The sequence below is a fragment of the Montipora capricornis genome, chromosome 4 (assembly GCF_036669925.1).
Source record: "Montipora capricornis isolate CH-2021 chromosome 4, ASM3666992v2, whole genome shotgun sequence".
Lineage (NCBI taxonomy): Eukaryota > Metazoa > Cnidaria > Anthozoa > Scleractinia > Acroporidae > Montipora > Montipora capricornis.
In genome coordinates, this window is record NC_090886.1 from 47,575,845 (window position 1) to 47,595,636 (window position 19,792).

The 19,792-nt window shown below is 39.6% G+C and overlaps 1 protein-coding gene and 1 pseudogene across 3 annotated transcripts in view; both read left to right on the forward strand.

Moving 5' to 3' along the window:
* Nucleotides 1-4,921: 4,921 nt before the first annotated feature.
* On the forward strand, nucleotides 4,922-6,177 carry LOC138046777 (uncharacterized; annotated as a pseudogene).
* A 7,186-nt stretch (nucleotides 6,178-13,363) lies between these two features.
* LOC138044823 (uncharacterized) overlaps nucleotides 13,364-19,792 on the forward strand; it is a 19,244-nt gene continuing 12,815 nt past the window's right edge. For 2 of the 3 annotated variants that reach the window (XM_068891236.1, XM_068891240.1), the window contains exons 1-2: nucleotides 13,364-13,429; nucleotides 17,777-17,948. The gene's annotated coding sequence lies outside the window, so the exon portion shown is untranslated. Of the gene's footprint in view, nucleotides 13,430-17,743; nucleotides 17,949-19,792 lie in introns of all 3 variants that reach the window. The other variant, XM_068891237.1, reaches the window with a different exon arrangement.

Here is a 19,792-nt window from a genome sequence, read left to right on the forward strand (position 1 = left end):
TCACTGACTCATACGTAGTAAAAAAATAAGGTTGAGAAGTCATGTCAAAAACTCGTGCTTCGTGATTCATCAGAGGTTTCAAACACCTCGAAACAATAAAAGTACTCCGCCGTACCGCGTCGTGCTTTCATTTGCTTCTCGGTGTTTGTAATGCACTAGTCAGTGGAAAGCCCCGCACCCCCATACCCGGGGAATAGCGGGGCATTAGACCAGACCTGCCTTCTAAATGAAGCAAATTTCCCGCTATGCGGGGCAATTTCGTACGTCAAAACCACACTTTTCTCCCCCATCACCCGGGACAATACAGTGCTTCCAAAACTATAAAGCCCAATGTTGACCGAAATTAATATACTTCAAGAATTTTTACCTCAAATTAAACTTTGACAAACATGAAAATCAATAATGTAGTCCATTTCTCATAAAGCCCAAATAAATCTTCCTTGAGTTACAGATTTGGCGTTCCAAACTTTATAATCTCTCCAAAAACAGTAATATTAATCACTGGGTTTAGCACAGCCCTGAAAACGGCAATAAAAAATACCAGTTTCATTGGTGTCAAAACCATTAAAATAACAACGTCCAAACATACATTTGACGAGCAGCTTAATCTGACAATATTCCAGTTATTTCCCCTCTATGCATAAGCATACCCAATCTAAAGCACACTCAACCGACTACAACGGTTCACTATTACAACAATTCTCAAAGAGCTATACAAATTTCACTAAGGAAATGGCTTATTGTCAAAATTTTATGGACTTATAATCCAGCTACATTTTGCAAATAACAAGAGATTACCGAGGACCCCTACATCGAGCGTTTTCACTCACGTGACCAACAGCCATATTGGATTACTGAAACAAAAGAAAGTATTTGCATGTAAATAGAGTTCAAATCCCAGAGGATTAGCTTGATACACCATCATGGCCACCATTCCTTTGTTTTGGAGCACCAACATGGCCACCGTGACGTCATGTGAAAACGCTCTATAGGCCTTATACCCAAGGTAATCCCTCTGAAGTTATTTTTAGACATGGTGCCCAGTTCTTTTGAGAATGTTACTCGCGCAATGCGTGGAATGCACAAAAGACTTTCTCAAAAACTACCTGAGACAAATGTTTTCTGCACTCTCAGCTGTCTTTTTGTTCGGCTGGGCCTTCGTTTGCTTTGTGCTCTTTGGCTGTTCATTATTTTGCAGTTTATTTGGTTTTAGGGAATTTAAAGGGACACTGTCACGGTCTGCGCATGCTCGTGTAGGTGATCGAAACTTGAAAAAGTCAGCCTGACTTTTTCAAGTTACTAGCAATCACAAATTCAAAATGGCGTCTAGCGGAGGTCCGGACATGGCGGTAAACGCATCAACTCAGAGCGGAAACGAAAGGTCGAAGACAGTGGGGAATTTGCTTTAGACAAAGATAACATTTGCTTTAGATAAACTTCATTTAATGTAAAATATATGCAGAATTCTTCAACTTACCGATATTTCCATAATTTCGGTCGAGCGTGACAAGTCTCAGAGAGAGTGAACGGTACTGCGCATGTCAACCCGTGACAGTGTCCCTTTAATAAGCAAACCTCAACGCCAACGGCAACGAGTACAATGACTGTGCAAGCGAGGGTTATAATTCTGTTCATTTCGTTGCCGTTCTTTACAAAACAACAACGTGAAATGACCACATTTTGCATATTCGAAAAGCGTGAACTACGACGGCCAATTTTTAGAATTTCTTTTCGAATTTTGACGCTGTCTCACATATTCTGTTTGGGATATTTCTCACAGTGGTAGATAAATTGAATGCATCTAGATTCGTAGGTTGAATGTACATGTAAAGTCGTCTTTTAATCGACGCTGTCTCTGGCGTTGTCGCCATTGTTCTTTTTAAACTGCTTTTTGCCGCCTTAGCGGGGAGCGTCTATCTGCACTTTCGACCATCTGGTTGCGTGGTGTTTTGGCGTTTGTTCGCTTAGCACTCGTGTTTCTACTCGTTTCTCTGTCATTCATTCAGTTATTGTTTGTGCAGGGTAAATGTGGCTCTTATTTAAACACTCCTATTTAAGTTTTCAGTGAAATGTATTAAAACATTTCGAGAGCAGAAGCTACTTTGCTTGTAGTTAAAATATCAAAGAAGACATCCTCAGAGATACTAAAAGAAACGAAACATAAACAAATCCTCCTCGAAAACATCCACGCAACGCGCGAGTAACATCCGTGGAAGAACTAGGGATCATGTCTAAAAATAACTTAAGAGGGATTACCTTTCTCTCTCTTACCTTGATAATCTCTTGAAATAACCCTTCATCGCTAACAAATTTTGAAACTACTCTGAATTTCCACCATTACGCAGACCATGGTAATGTAGAAACTCAAAAAGACGAAACCCATCGGAGGTAACATTTACAAGGTTCATCTCACAAAATCATAAAGTAATGTCATTGTCAGCCTCTACGCGTACGTTCACTTTGCATTCCAATGGAAATACTGAGACAAAAGATCAACGCTATAAATAAATCGTTAATCAAGCATAACTTTAATCTTTGTCTAATTCCACTACAAGAAATGATTTACAGATTAAACCCAGAATTTAACTGAGAGCCCATTACAAACATGAAAAGAATGGATTTTAACTTGACTGAGCCGGCACTTTGAGACCGTATGCTCTTCCAGTGATCTTCGCGTGCTTATTCAAGTTGGCGTCAAAAAGCAAATCTCCATCTAAGCCCCGCTCAAGGTCCCCACTCGCCGATACTTGCGCCAAATGCTGTCGAAAACCCCGCATACCGTGGCAAAAGTGACAGTCCAAAACCGCTGAAATCCCCCGTTTATGCCCCGCATTACCCGGGTATGGGGGTGCGCGGCTTTCCACTGACTAGTGCATAACCCCTGATGAAACATTCGCACTCGTTTTTGACATATTACTTCAAACGGGCCAAAATGCTCCACGGGAGTGTATTAAGCGCTGGAATGTGACAACAAAGCGTGGGATTCACACGGTTTATGTATTCGCGACTATAAAGGTAAAGCGCCCCATCTTGTTGTTCTCTTTTACCGTAAAGTCCACGACCGATGGTTCGAAGTGTATCGGTGTTTTTTTCTGTCCTTCTATGGTTAAAGTTCCTCAAGCGCCAGTACCACCGGCTCCTCCGGTTCAAGAATTCAACAAGCTCCGCCTCAAGCGGCGAATTTAGAGGTAGATATGTTTTCTGTTTTTCAAACTGGAGTCAGTTTCATTACTTGGACCGTTACGCTTCTCTTGTCAAATGTTAATTTTTCAGAGTTCTCCTGTTCGTCAGGTTATTTCGCATTTACCAATTCCTTGTTTATGTTACCTTATTTTGATTCGGGACGTCATCAATACTTGTTAGGTTTTCCTATTTCTTATGCTACATGTTTAGTGTTGGCGGCACTCGGGGTTCGGTGGAAATCTAAATGTCATTTACATCTCAGTTTTTCTGACCGGGAGCGACTACTACGTGGCTCTTGCTCCTCTTTGGTGTATTTCATTGAATCCTCCTGGTGTTCATTCAATTTATTTTCGTTTGGGACAACTACAAGTTGCGTGTGTTCGGCAACAACTCAACCTCGTGTTTGTTGAATTTTCTTGCCTGTTGTTTGCATTTTGGCCTCCCTGAACTTCGTGTTGAACAGGTGGAATTGTTTTACTTTGGGTTTCTCAGGGCGGCCACGAATACTGATCAGAAATGGGTTCGGGCTCCAGTTAAAGTGCTGCTATGACCAGAAAATCAATTCTTCGTTTTCCGTGATTTCAGAACGTTGTTAACTGAAGTAGCCCAAGTTTTAAGCCTTGATTTCAAAAAGAAACCTATTTGTTACATACCTAAACTTTCACTCAACAAAACGAGCACTGTGATTGGTTGATTCTTGGTCAAGTGCCCCTAATCAAATTCAACTGTAACCTGACTGGGATACAATTCCTCAGTTGTTGCCCGAGCCGGATGTTTTGCTGTAATTCTAAATATATCACAAAAGCACGTATGTGTGGTTCCTCGCGAAAGTAGTTAGTTTTAATCAGGATTCTCGCGAAAACAAATAACTTTCCGATTCGGAACCATACATTAAGTGCATATTCTTCATTTTAACTGGAATTTTCCTATTCAATTGACCGAATGCAAAAATGGCCGCCAGCAAATTGTTCTTTTGTCTTTGTGTTAATTAGCCTAACTAGCTTTGTTTTACAGCCCAAATTCTTTCAATTTTACGCGTATGAACGAGGCTAGTTTGTCTAATTAACACAAAGACAAAAGAATAGTTTGTTGGCGGCCATTTTTGTATTCGGTCAATGGTCCGCCATTATTACCTTTAGAATGTGAGGAGAGCTGAATCGAGGAAAAAATTATGTCAAAGACCCACTTGTGCGAAAAGCACAAGCCCAAACATAAGCATAAGAAAAAATCGTTTGGGAATGGGCGTGAAATGAGCACAAACACAGGCATAAGCACAAACACAAAAAAGGAAAATTTCCTTTTTTTGTGCTTGTTCTTATCTTTCGCTTGTACTTATTTCACAAGTGGGAACCGGAGTGTGTTAAGCCTAAGCACAAACACAACTATTCGCCCGCCATCTTGAATCTTGAACAAACATGGCGGCGGGCGGGTGTTACGGTATTCAGCTGCCAAAGGTCGACAATTTCGTCTGGCGTTGCCACAGGACGATTCTAATGATTCTGATGACCGCCGACAATGTTTAGGACCAATTTTGTTTCAAAGATACACCGCCGCCCAAACGAGAGACACAGTGGAAAGTAACGAGCAATCGATCGACTTTTTTCCCGACTTTTTTCTCGACTTTTTTCTCGACTTTTTTCTCGACTTTTTTCTCGAATTTTCTGTCGACTTTTTTCTCGACTTTTTTCTCAGTTTGTGCCGAGCATTTTTCTCGACTTCGTGATCGAATAAAATCAAAATGGCGGCAGCAAGGCTTTCCTTCTTGGTTTTTATTGCAATTCTAACGGAAAGTGCTGGGGTTCTTCCACCTTATTTACCGGCCTTGAGCCTCAATAATCAGCCGGTTGAGCGAGACACACTGATTGAACAATACTTTTCTACTGGACTCGGCTATGACGAGATCTTGCTTTTTTTGGGCTTGCTACACGATATAACGTTAAGCATCCGTCCGCTGAAGCGAACATTGCGTGCTCGTGGTCTTAGAAGGAGAGGTAACTGCAGCGATCCACAAGTTTGTCGTGCAGTTCAAGAGGAATTACGGGACAGCGGCAGCACTATCGGATACAGGCAGATGACTCAAAGGCTTGTAGTTGATAAGGAAACGGTGAGAGAACTGTTAAAAATATTAGATCCTGATGGTGTAGCTGCACGATCAAGACATAGACTGCAGAGAAGACAGTACAGAACAAAGGGTCCAAATCACCTATGGCATATTGATGGATATGACAAGTTAAAGCCCTTTGGCTTTTGTGTACACGGCGCCATTGACGGGTATAGCCGACGTATTATGTGGTTAGAGGTCGGCCCTTCTAACAATGACCCTTCTATCATAGCACAGTACTTCGTTGACTGTGTCAGGCAAATCGGAGGAACACCTAAGATGATACGAGCGGACTGTGGGACAGAAAATACATACGTTGCAGCTCTACAGCGCTTCTTCAGGCGAGACGGGAATGACACAATGGCTGCAGATAAAAGTTTTCTGTATGGCAAGTCAGTTTCCAATCAACGTATTGAAGCATGGTGGGGTATTCTTAGGAGGGCCTGTGCAGACTGGTGGATTCGCTTTTTTAAAGATAGGGTATGAGGGACTGCGGTCTTTACTGTGATGATGATGTAGTGCAAGAGGAATGTCTTAAGTTCTGTTTTCTGCCTGTGATTCGCAATGAGCTTCATAAAGTAGCTGTACTGTGGAATTTGCACAAGATAAGGCCATCCACCAATGCTGAGTCACCCGGTGGTCGACCCGACATGCTTTTCTTTTTTCCAGAATGTACTGGAGGAGAAGACCTCAAGGAATTTGTAGACCTTGATGATGTCGATGTTGTAGAGGAAAGTTGTTGCCACAGGTCTCCAGGAAGTGGTTGTGTTGAAGAGTTCACTCACTTAGTATCGATTATAATGCAAGAGCAAAACCTCAATATGGCCACAACGGATGAAGAAGCAGTCATATTATATTCCACTTTGCTCGAGAGCATTGAAGACCTAGTTTAATTCCGTCTCGTGTGCTCGGAATGCATGTAAACTCTCTCTTCTTCAGAAAAGGGTCTTCTTATTGTTCCAGGATTAAGAAGCACATATATATTTTTTTAAATTTCTTTGATGATTATGAGTCTGTATGCCTCAAGTATTGTGCAATAAAGGTACCTTTTCGCACGAGTGACTCTTTGAACGTCGGTGTCTAAGCATCATATTGGACAGTTGACTGAGCTGACGACCGACATTTTATTCCACTGAGACCCAGTGTTTGATGTAAGACCAGTTTGTTTCTCTCTACATGGATGTGTAGGCTGACATTCTTGACTAAGGCATGTTTGGCATCATGCAGACGTACATCCCAGCCCCCGTGCCTTTCTCTGCTATACATCCCGCCCAGAGTAAAAAAGATTTCAGTGAAAACTATCGCTCACCTTCCGCCCTCTTCCGCATTTTTTCGCGTCCCGCTTCTTTCCCTCTCCCCTACCGTCTCCCGTACCCCTCCCCCCTGTCCCAACCTCTACTTTTCTCTATTTCCAGCGTATACCTTTCGGCAGCATTCCACTTACTCATGGTAATTACCCGTAATGAAATTTTTATACCGCAACTCTCGATAAAGTGATCAAGTGAGCTTTACATGCATAAAATAGAACAGAAAAGTCATTGGAAAAAATATCTAGTAATAGTTGACACAACAGCTGCCCCCGCTGCGAAGAGTTTTTTATCACAAAGGCTCGTCTTTCCATTTCAGTAATCGAAAACCTTTCCGTATACCATGGTAATTCAAAAAATATTGTACGACATTAATCCAATCACTAAAATATTTCACCCGTGAAAACGGTAGTAGCCAAAACGCGGGGTCGGGGTGTCTTTTTTTTTCCAATTTTTTTTTGTTTCAATTTTTGACGTTGTTCTCCTGTAATGTTATATTCGAATGTTTGGCATCTTTCTTTCATTTATACGGAATCTACGAAAGAGGCATCTTTGTTTTTCGAAATTAAGAGAATCTCAGACTGAAATTGGAGTTTTTGTGGGGAATATACACTAACTCCTTGAGACACTGAAGACTCGCTGAGCTCCACATTTTAAAAGCACATTTTAATGTTTACTTAGTAAAAAGCCTCCGCAATACAATTAAAACGAAACAGAACATAGCCACAGTTCCACGATAGTCGTCACACAACGTTATCATTTGCTTGTTTTCGCAAAATTGTTTTCAATGTTGTTCTGTTTTTTATAGTGATATTGGATTCGATCCCGTGACGTCCGAATAGAATTGACTAGCAAGTTCCCGTGCGACTCTGGCTTTACTACAAACCGTTTCTAGTAAAGACAGACAACAACATGACAGCAACACAAGCAATGAGGAAATTTAAACTTTGTGTGACTGCGTGACGATCACATTTTTTTTATTTTTCTCAAGAAGTAAACATTGCAATGCTGTTTTGAAGTGTAGAGATCAGCGAGTCTTCAGTGTTTTTGGCAGTTGGCGTATATTTCATAAACTCCAATTTCAGCATTTCCGGAAATGATCTTAACTTCCAAAAACAAACTCCGGTTTTCGAAAAGACTAAGGTTATCGCAAAAACCAACAGGAGAATAACGATAAAAATTGAAACCAAAAAAAATGGGAAAAAAAAAAGACACCCCGGCCCCGCGTTTTGGCTACTACCCGTGAAAACAAGTTACTCACGGGCATTTGGTAATAAAACGTCATCAATCCTATTTATTCCTGCGCGCCTATCTCTGTCAAACCGAAATCCACTGTGGCATACAAACTATCTGCCGTTGTTTTAAAGGGTGTCGGGAAAAAAGTCGAGAAAAAAGTCGGGAAAAAAGTCGGGAAAAAGTCGAGAAAAAAGTCGGGAAAAAAGTCGAGAAAAAAGTCGGGAAAAAAGTCGAAAAAAAAGTCGGGAAAAAAGTCGAGAAAAAAGTCGGGAAAAAAGTCGAGAAAAAAGTCGGGAAAAAAGTCGAGAAAAAAGTCGGGAAAAAAGTCGAGAAGAAAGTCGGGAAAAAAGTCGGGAAAAGAGTCGAGAAAAAAGTCGGGAAAAAAGTCGGGAAAAAAGTCGAGAAAAAAGTCGGGAAAAAAACTTAAAGGCGAGAAAAAAGTCGAGACAGAAAAAATTGAGCGCAAAATTTGAATGGCCCTTACTGGGCTCCGTACAAATTACATGTTTGTTGTTCTCGCCCGCCATCTTGCTTTCATTCTCTACTTCCATCTAGACAGAGATTTCTGCATGTAAACCAAACGAAAAGTTGTTTCGCCTTCTAGGATCTTCCGAGTGCTAGGATCTTCCTACCTCCATGTAAACGGCCCCTTAACTGATTAACCCTGGTTTGGTTTTTGGCCATATTTTTTTCATGTTTCTATCTTTTATTTACTTTATTTATGGATGGAGCAGTTTAGGTGGAAATGCGGCACTTTATCGTCGCTTGAGAGGGTTGGATGAGTGCTCGCTAAATACAATTTGCATATCAACACTTCAAACCGAAATTTTCGCTTCAAGACTGCCGTTTTCAGTCGAGAAAAAGGTAGGACATCTCTTTCCACTGAATTCTTAACTGAGCTCCATTGTCGTCATCGCTTTGTCGTTTCCGTATTTTGCGTTTCGTGAGCTAGTCGGAACTGATCTTTCATTAAATTGGAATACTAGAACGGCAGATGTTTATGAGGTGACTCAATTTTCACCCTAACCCTCGATTTTATTTTGTTGGAATTGAACACTGTCTTGTGTCTTTGGTTCAGACTTTATCAAGCAATCGTCATTCGCTTCACTGTAGAACCAATCAACAGATACACAACGCGGAAGCGGGGAAGGTACTTTGCGAGCAAAACAAGCTGATCGGCTTTGCTATATTCATAAGTCAATTACCTACCGCGAGCTTCGAGGCTGCAATCAGTGGATCCCAACACTCTGCCCTCTACCCCTCAGTATGTTGGTGCGTCTTTTTCGGGAATTTAGAGCTGCACCCGAGGAAAGGCGAAAAAGACGCCGGTTAAAGTCACCAAGGATTCAACGGGTGACCTCGTGCTTCGAAAGCAGTGCACAAAATGCGGGTTTCTGATAGCTCTTTCACTTGCTACTGTATACCAAAGCCCTGTACTATAGTTTAAAGATGGAACATGCTGATATTTTTGAAAGTGACATCTCCTTGTTGAGGAACGCAATCAAGCACATTTTAGCTGAGTTATTGATAAAAACTCACGCAAAACTAGAGCAGCCGTCTATGAAATGTTCTGCACTTACACTACTTTTAATTACGAGAAAATCTAAATTTTGGGCCGAGGCAGAGCGTTCTAATCTTGTTTAATTTTACGATATGAGCCTGAAAACGTCCTTATGGCTGATGTTTTTAAAGTTGTGTGACAATGGTATACTAAGTTTGACTACAAACTGAGTTCTTCATGTCTTCATGTCAAAAAACGTCACTAAGTATTAGAGTTAATTGCTCTGTAAGACTACGGTTTTATATTTCTTTTACCTTTATTTATACTACTCACAAAAACAAAAACTAAAAAAAGACACTTGAAATGAGCAAAATAAAGACGTTGTTAACTGATTCTCTCGTCTCAGTTTGGGAATATGTGCATGTTGCCCCCCCCCCCCCCCCCCCCCGGGGGGTACTCCTTTACATGGGCCATATAGGTATGTGCAGCCCCAAAGGGTAGGGTTTTTCAGCCGTTTTGGTCATAAATAGGGTATCCATTTTTGCATTCTAGTCTTGAATTCGTTTTTTATTTAGAACCTACTTCTTTATCATGTAACCTACCTAATAAAAGCAGATAAACATTGCCTTTAACATTGGTCTGAACTAGGGAAATAATTATAAGGCAGGTCTGCACCAGGTCATGAGGAGTTTAAGCCGACTCAGGAATTCTCGGCTGGACATCTCCTGACGGTGTAGATATCCATCAACAAAGGCTAAAAACATAACACAAAAGGTGTTTCGTATTCAGAAAAGTGTTAAAGCATTCAGGATCGATCAGATTGTACTGTGAACTTACGTTAAGCAGAAAAAAGTAGTTAATTTTTTATTGAATGACCATATTTAGGGGCGAGATGAATTTTGTGGGGAACACAAATCTATTTCAGTTCGTTTGTGCGTATCGACAGTGGCGGTTAGTTCTGGGACACGGAACCATTTTTCGTTCTGTAGGATTTATGGATTAACTCTCTCACCCGGGGAAAAATGGTACAGGTCGCCGTCGTCTCTCACCGACCAGCACCACTTCGACGCTCATCGCCGCTGGTGAGCGAGAAGACCTCTGGCATCCAGGGTAAAATGTTAGCCAATTTGTTGAAGGAAAGTTTTTTTCAGCTCTTTCGAAGAGAGATTTGTCTCCATCAAGTCGGCAATTTTTTGCGGGAAAATGGTGATCACGTTCCGAAATTCGGCGGGTCTAATCTGCAGGTCACAGGTTGCAGTTCATTTTTCACCAATACAGAATGTTTCCTAAACATTCTTAAAAGCTAACCTTAGGCCTAAAAACTTTTGTTTAGGCCTAATTAGGCCCAAGGTTAGCTTTTAAGAATGTTTAGGGTACTTTATGTATTGGTGAAACAATGACCTGCAACCTGTGACTGCAGATTAGACTCGCCGTCTGAAATTCTGGTAAAAACGTGGACGAAGCTTACAGAATAACTTTGGTTGGCTTCTTTGGGGGGATTAATTGAGCAGTCTTCGTCTGAATGTCATGGATTTCTGTATTCATGTTTTCAAACGAGTTATGGAGGCAGTAAACAATGTTGACGTCGGGGCATTCGGTGCTAGAAGCCTTCCTGGTATACAGGCACACGCTCAAACGTTGAGGTAAAATAATTGCTGTTAGGTTCAATTTCATGATATCAGGATAGCAGGAAATTGATAAGTCTGTGATTAATATTGAATGTGCCTCCCTGTGACATGCTGGGAAATCAATTAGCCCGCAATGAATTTTACACAGCTACAATTGGGGATTCTAAATTTCCCAGTTCCTCAGTTATCGAGTTCCATAAGTATAAAACTTAAAAATGGTTTGCTTTAAAATCAGAAAAGAACCAATTCACCGTTGCTGTTGAAAAAAGTGTATATCAGGCAAAACAAGTTGCATCTTCGAACATAATTCTCTGGTTAAACACGAAACGTTTGTGATGTATTGGTGTATTTGTTAATTTAAACACAGGCAAATTATTTTGTCTGTTAACTTTAGCTACAATTGGGCATTCTAAATTTCCCAGTTCTCAGTTATCGAGTTCCATTAGTATAAAACTTAAAAATGGATTGCTTTAAAATCAGAAAAGAACCAATTCACCGTTGCTGTTGAGAAAAGTGTATGCCAGGCAAAACAAGTTATATCTCGGTAGCCTGAAAGTTAAGAAATAATTTGCCTGTGTTTAAATTAACAAATACACCAATACATCACTAACGTTTCATGTTTAACCGGAGAATTAGGGAAGCAGATGTTCGAAGGTGTAATAGCTGTTGAGTTTTATTCCTCAGTTATCGAGTTCCATAAGTATAATAAAACTTAAAAATGGATTGCTTTAAAATCAGAAAAGAACCAATTCACCGTTGCTGTTGAGAAAAGTGTATGCCAGGCAAAACAAGTTATATCTCGGTAGCCTGAAAGTTAAGAAATAAATTGCCTGTGTTTAAATTAACAAATACACCAATACATCACTAACGTTTCATGTTTAACCGGAGAATTAGGGAAGCAGATGTTCGAAGGTGTAATAGCTGTTGAGTTTTATTCCTCAGTTATCGAGTTCCATAAGTATAATAAAACTTAAAAATGGATTGCTTTAAAATCAGAAAAGAACCAAATTCACCGTTGCTGTTGAGAAAAGTGTATGCCAGGCAAAACAAGTTGCATCTCGGTAGCCTGACACTGAGTTAAGAAATAATTTGCCTGTGTTTAATTTAAATTAACAAATACATCAATACATCGATCACTAACCTTTCATGTTTAACCGGAGAATTAGGGAAGCAGATGTTCGAAGGCGTAATAGCTGTTGACTTTTATTCGTAAGTTATTCAGTTCCATAAGGATAATAAAACTTAAAAATGGATTGCTTTAAAATCAGAAAAGAACCAATTCACCGTTGCTGTTGAGAAAAGTGTATGCCAGGCAAAACAAGTTGCATCTCGGTAGCCTGACAGTTAAGAAATAATTTGCCTGTGTTTAAATTAACAAATACACCAATACATCACTAATAGCGTGTTTCATGTTTAACCGGAGAATTAGGGAAGCAGATGTTCGAAGGTGTAATAGCTGTTGAGTTTTATTCCTCAGTTATCGAGTTCCAACAGGAGTGCTCAGTGGAGCCGATATTCAAAAAAGCCGTTCCTCAGACATCGTGATGCTGGCTGAGAAGTATGACATCTTAGATAAAAAATTGGCTGGGAATTAGTTAGGAATAATAGCTTGCTGGCGATTTTTTTTTACCCAAATTATTTTTAGCTGGAACTCGACACACAACGCCCACTTCCTGGCTCACACATTCTTTTTTTATCGCTTTGCTGGCAAAAACTTCAAGCAGTTAACGCCCAGTACAACGCCGATCATATGACGTGCGGACGACATCAGAAACTGTTTAAATGAAAACTCTTCTACGCTCCTCTATTCAATATCTGACAACTGGCTGTCAATCAGTACAAAATCAACTGTTTCATTCACATTGCGCATAGACCGGTACGTCCAGAGAGAGAGAGAGAGAGCGGCGGAACTTTTGAGCTGGCTGTCCAACTGGACCTCGTTAGGAATCGTGGTACCAATTTTCTCGGGATCACAACCTAGTATTGTTTTGTAACAGTAAGTGCTTACTAATACTTGCTTACTAACTCACTTTTTGCTAGTGACCGACAAAATAATGTGCATTAGCACGGTACGTTGATAAGGTTTTCTTATTGAAATACTCTAGTGTAGCTGATACATCGTCTGCATCGTACACCGGTTTTGTATTTGTATGTGTTGTGCGAGTAGTCTGAACGAATACTCGAATTAACCGGAGTGAACTACGCATCGGATAACGAAGAGTTTTCCGCCCGGGTAAATGTTAGAAAATGCGGGCAAATTATGCCTTCTTTGTTAATTCGCACTGAGCTCGCCACCATTCTTGCCATGGTTTATGACCTTTATTGATGGCAATTTTTGAGTTTTTTAGTGAAATATTTATCAAGTTTAGTGTTTCTTATTCACTAAAATTACTTGTATTCCCATTCAGCCCAGACCTAGCGGAGCTTCAAATTAAATCATATAGTGGAAAATTGGTCCAGAAAAGGAGTTAAGGTAATGGCGTGCAGTTAATTTAAAAAATAGATTTTAGCTTTTTGTTCAGTGAAAACTGGGCTGTACAATCGAACTGCGTCCTGCCAACCAGTCGAGCTAGAAAGGGAGTAGTGACAGCTGGTACTGACAAGAAACGGATACCATATTCTTTGACCCGTCTATATTCTAGTGACCGCCATAGTGGTAACGTGTGCCAGGTCAATTGCTTGATAGTATATGACTTTGTAGTTACTGGCTGTTACTAAATATTGACTGTTTTTCTTTTATATCGATCTAAATTTCGCCAGGTGATTTAGAGCTCATTAGGGGAGACAGGGACAAACGAAATAACGTTCTCGTCTCTCAGCTGCCAATATTTGAGTTGCGAAGTCTCCCTGTGCAAAAACAAGGCTTTCCCTCCTAGTTGCTTGCATTTATCCAGTGTGCATGCATCTTCATGACCTTTCATGTCAGCAACATTTTAAACTTTATCGTACTCGAAACTTGAGCAAAATTTCTCAGTGGTATTTTTGGTCGTTTACATCAAAATGTTCCGCCAAAACCTTCAGTGACGCAAGATTGTTTATAATACTTCATGTTGATAACCTGACCAGTGTTTTTCTCCGGTCGAATTGACAAGCGTGGGTTCTGATTTCCGGGTGTTTTCATCGAGTGACGACCTCTGCAATTCGAACTTAAACTGGCTTCCAGCTTTCGACCGCCCTTAAAAAAAACGCCTGTAGTGTAGAGAGTTGCGTTATATATAGGTTAGTGTAAATCTACATTTCGAAATCATGAATTTTCCCTTCTTTTTCTTTAGTCTTTGTCTTCTTTTCGATTTGAGCTTTATCGTATGACACACTTCCATTGTGTTGTCACTGCATGCGAGTTGCGGCACCTCCACCTCAAGTATTTTGGGGGTGTGGTTATACTTGTGTTTGATCATACTGGAAGAAATGAGGCGACAGTCAGAGATCACATTTTTGTGTTTCTGGAGGACTGAGTTTCAATCGGTCTAACGTTCTATAAAATTGTCGTGACACGGCAGACCGTTCTCTTCTTTCTACGCCGCACAAACGATGCGCCTGAACCGCGGGCTAGCTACATAGCTACAATGGATATCTATGAGAAATTCATATAAGCGGTGCTATAAAATTTGCATTTGTTCCGTCATCCTAGGAGAACTTGAGGGTTTTCCAAATTGCAAGGGCTTCAGTGTTATTTTCCCGAAAATTTCTGCAAGACAATGTCCGGACTAATTGTGGAGTTGACAGGGGCACCCAACGACTGTTTTCTGTTAAATATCTGTTCGGAGAAGTGAATATTGCCTCGAATTCTCTATAACTTGAGGATGATGTACAATTTTCGAAGCTTATCTAATTAATTCCCTACGACTTTCGAAGTTTAATTTTTCACATTTCACGCCCCAGGTTAGGCTATTTTTCGTGGAAAATAAAATTTTCGGGAAAATAATACTGAAGCCCATGTAATTTCGAAAACCCTCAAGTTCTCTTAGCATGACCGAACAGATACAAATTTTATAGCGCCACCATGCTGTTCAGTTGTTTCAGTTGTTATCAGTATGTAGCGAGTCGCTGTGTATTGCGTAACTTCAATCTGAAATCCTGGGTGAAAATGCAACTAGAACCGTTGTTTACAATTGGAGCATTGAAAGACAGCGAAGTTCACGCATTTCCAGTCATAAAATTAAAACATTTTCACTTTTATTGATTAAGTTTCTCGATGAATACAAATTTTCTCCCCTTTTATTAAATTTAATGGGGAGTAACATGGATTACTGGCGGAGTTTTAGGATCAAGCTCACACACCGTGATACGTACACCAGAAATCATCATATTTTGGGGCGCCGGACGAATTTAATGTGTCCGATAATTTATTTTTTTATTGTTTATAATGAGTGCTGTTGTGCTATAAGCTCCAAGCAAGGACTTTTTCGGAAATATATTAGAATGCTACTGTAGCTTTGGTTCATGGGCCCCTGCTTTAAGAGATATTTATCAGATAAATTTGACCGGCCAGAAACGATAGGTGACCGAGCTAAAATGAATTTCACCGGAAGACTCTCCGGAAATTATTTCGAGCCCTGGATGCAGTTGAACGTTGTACGAAATTGAGAATTGTTCTTATTCCTCTTTTTATCACATCTTTAAATACAAAAATTTTAGATTTCCATTTTCCTAGAAAATTAGCCCATGTAACGGGAGTAAAATGTGAAAAGAGGTGGTAAATATTCTGTACTGTTAACCAACAAAAGGAAGATGAAATGTTGTTGAAGGACTTGAAGCATGCAAATTTTGACTACATCATTGACCTTAATCAAACATTTCTTCCCATTGTGTAAAACTAATTATCAACAAAATTAGTGAATTAGCTGTCCCCAAAATTGTAGCGTCGCAGAGACGAATATCTGAAGCAAGTGAAGCAGCTCTCCCTCCAAAAAAAAATTCAGTTTTAAGTATTAAAAAGTGAGACGAAATAAAAAAAATCCTTTTACAGTTCCATGGCAAAGCGCCACAAAGGAAACAAGAAAAAAAGTGAGAAATCTGTTGTCGATCTGTTTACTTCTCTGTAAGGGAAAAATAGAAGAAAAGAACGTTGATCAGCTGCATGCATACAAGGCCATTAACCCTTTCACCGCCAAAAATGCAAATTGACACTTGTAGATTTTACTCTGTCTAACGCCAGACGATTTTACTCGTCAATGGGGAAGCCCTTGGCAGTGAAAGAATTAGCCCTTTACATACCATTAATGGGTTAACGTTTCAGGGAAATATAACTTTGTATAGCCAACAAAACCGTTGTTTCAGTTTTACTTTTTGCGGGAAAAGTTACATTTTGAAGACTGGTAATTGACAAGGCTCTGAGAAGAACCCACTACAGAGGTCATTCTTGAAAGACAAAGTCCTACGAAGCTAATTTACATCGGCGATGCTTTCACTATTCCTTCAAAGCATCCTTTCCACCGCAAAGAAGACTTTTGAAAACTAGCACATTTTACGTGTGAGTACTACAGGACCGTTAATTTATTTACCGAACTTCTTGAAAACACCTGTGAAATGTTTATAACTGTAAGGATCTTGCATGGTGATTACTTCGTGACTACCATTAAGAACTGGCAAAACATTCTCATTGATTGACGAGTGTAATGATGTCTTTGTGACATAAAGATCTTGCAATACATCGGCGATTGTCTTTGTGACGTCTGCTTCGAACTTGCAAAACATCGGCGAATTATATTGGTTGTGAGTTCTGTTGAGAACTTGCAAAGCATTCTCGTTGATTGACTAGTGTAATGATGTCTTTATGACTTTTATAAAGATCTTGCAATACATCGGCGATTGTCTTTGTGACTTCTGTTAAGATCTTGCAATACATCGGCGATTGTCTTTGTGACGTCTGCTTCGAACTTGCAAAACATCGGCGAATTATATTGGTTGTGAGTTCTGTTGAGAACTTGCAAAGCGTTCTCGTTGATTGACTAGTCTAGTGATGTCTTTGTGTCTTCTATAAAGATCTTGCAATACATCGGCGATTGTCTTTGTGACTTCTGTTAAGATCTTGCAATACATCGGCGATTGTCTTTGTGACGTCTGCTTCGAACTTGCAAAACATCGGCGAATTATATTGGTTGTGAGTTCTGTTGAGAACTTGCAAAGCATCCTAATTGGTTGACTCGTGTGGTGATGTCTTTGTGTCTTCTATAAAGATCTTGCAATACATCGGCGATTGTCTTTGTGTCTTCTATAAAGATCTTGCAATACATCGGCGATTGTCTTTGTGACTTCTGTTAAGATCTTGCAATACATCGGCGATTGTCTTTGTGACTTCTGTTAAGATCTTGCAATACATCGGCGATTGTCTTTGTGACGTCTGCTTAGAACTTGCAAAACATCGGCGAATTATATTGGTTGTGAGTTCTGTTGAGAACTTGCAAAGCGTTCTCGTTGATTAACTAGTGTGGTGATGTCTTTGTGACTTCTATAAAGATCTTGCAATACATCGGCGATTGTCTTTGTGACTTCTGTTAAGATCTTGCAATACATCGGCGATTGTCTTTGTGACGTCTGCTTAGAACTTGCAAAACATCTGCGAATTATATTGGTTGTGAGTTCTGTTGAGAACTTGCAAAGCATCCTAATTGGTTGACTTGTGTGGTGTCTTTGTGACTTCTATAAAGATCTTGCAATACATCGGCGATCGCCTTTGTGCCTCCAAACGTTTATCGATTGAGTATCTCCTCAGTGAACTTACGTTTAACAATTGGAAGGTAATGCAAACAACATGACTACTTTGTTTGTTTTCGGTTATTGACAGGTCCAACTTTGGCTAATCGAACAATGCTTGAAGTCTTTTTCAGACGAAAAGACTGACCCTTATGCTATTGCAAGGATTGGTCGACAAACGGTATTTTTTTTTAAGGTTCTTGATCAGTCCCTTGGATCTTACAGCAGATAGCCGAGCCACCTGGACAAAATTGACCAGTCGGATTACAGGAAAGTCAGAGTACATTCCAAGAAAGGTAGGTGTTGATCCTAATCAAAATAAACAAAAACGGAAACGTTAATTATATTTTTGACTTGAGGTCTCGATAGTCTTTGCAAAGTGCGGCAATAGTAGTGAAGAACGTGCTTTTAGATGACAAAATAAGAGCTAGTGTCAATCTCCTGGGTGTTATATGTAAAGTTTCGAATCGACCAAGCGTTCGCTTTTATCATTTAAATTTCGTGCTTTGAGTATAACTAATTTTTTATGAGCTGCTGTTTGGCCCACAACCATTTTTCTTATGTTATTGGTCAAATCTGTCTAAGTGGCCCCGGTTACAGTATAGTCGTATCGTAACACCGATTGCTAGGTCATTATCGTTTTATATCATTATTTCTCGAACTTTTAAACCAGTTTCTCACTAACAGTGGATAACAGTGGACTATTAACTTAATATTCCAATATGAGTTTAAATTTAATTACGATGAAATAGTAAAATGCTAGCATTTGTTTATATCATGTGAAAAACATTTTTTAAATAGAATCTGTTTCTTTGCAAATTTTCATTGACTATGAAACATTTCTACAAGATCCCATGACATAGTAACTTGTAAGAACTCGAAAAAATTCCAGAATAGTCGAAAAGTAATTAAATAATTTGTGCATAAGGATACAGATGAAAGGGATGTATATTTCGGCTATTTTTTATCATGATGAAGTCTCAATTTCGGTGACAGTCATGATAGGGATCATGTGATTTTAAAATTAAGGATAAATATACCGATAATCTGGCTTTTTTAAAAAATTGTTCATTTGTTAATACTTTTAGTGACGTAAATTTTGTCAATGAACATGATAGTGTTAGTCGTGATAGATAATAGTTATATATAAATTTAAATATTTTTTGCGTTCATGTGGACTCAATTCAAGTATGTAAACACGAAAAGAGAGCTAGACCATCCAGCTATCTTTGTCTCCCTCACGCATGGACATGGACGCATATGATAAATCATAGGTTAGATTAAATAGTATTCAGATTGTATGCCACATAAAGGGATGGTACGAGGCAAGTTGTTCTGAAGATCAAGGGGAGGAAATGAACGCTCTCTTCCCATGCGATAGTGCATCAAAGTTGGCAGGTTTTAGGCGTAATGTGGATGATACTGGAGAGTAACAAGTGTTGGCAAAGAGACCATAAATTACACAACGTGAGGTGAGCGATATAATCTTTAATTCATTTCCTTAATTCTTAAAAAGATAGTCAGCGTAGCTGGGATTGGGATCGCTTACTTGAAGGGGGGTGCTTTTTACAAATTTTGAGCCTTAGGATGGGCGCTAATTCGAAGTGGGGTGCTTATTTGAAGCTGGGCGCTAATTCGAGCATTTAAGGCAAATCTTTTTCACATAATTTTTCTAGGGGCACTTTTATACAAATGAACGGTACAAATAAGCAAATTAACGCAAACGAGAAAACTTAAGGTAGGATGGGACCTACAGAAAGGAGACCGTTGTGTAATTTATGATGAATTATAAAAAAATATTTGCGGAGTAGGAGATAAATTATATTTGCATTTTGACGGTCTAAGTTAGACTTTGTTCAGATGACGGCCCTTAATGGCTTTACAGTGATATTAAAAGGAAGTAACGCTGAAATAGCTGATTAAATCTTGTTAAATTTAAGTAAAAATCACTTTTCTTCTTTTTCTACTTGCTGGCTGGCTAAGTATGTTCATCCTACATTGCTGGTAGAAAGCAATGACAAAAAATTAATAAAAAATTCCTGGCTGGGATTATGGTCCTCAATGAATTTGCTTGCTGGCAAAAGGGATCCTTTGGACTTTGTCTTGCTGGCTCTGAGGAGCGGCTATTCTTTTCCCACGA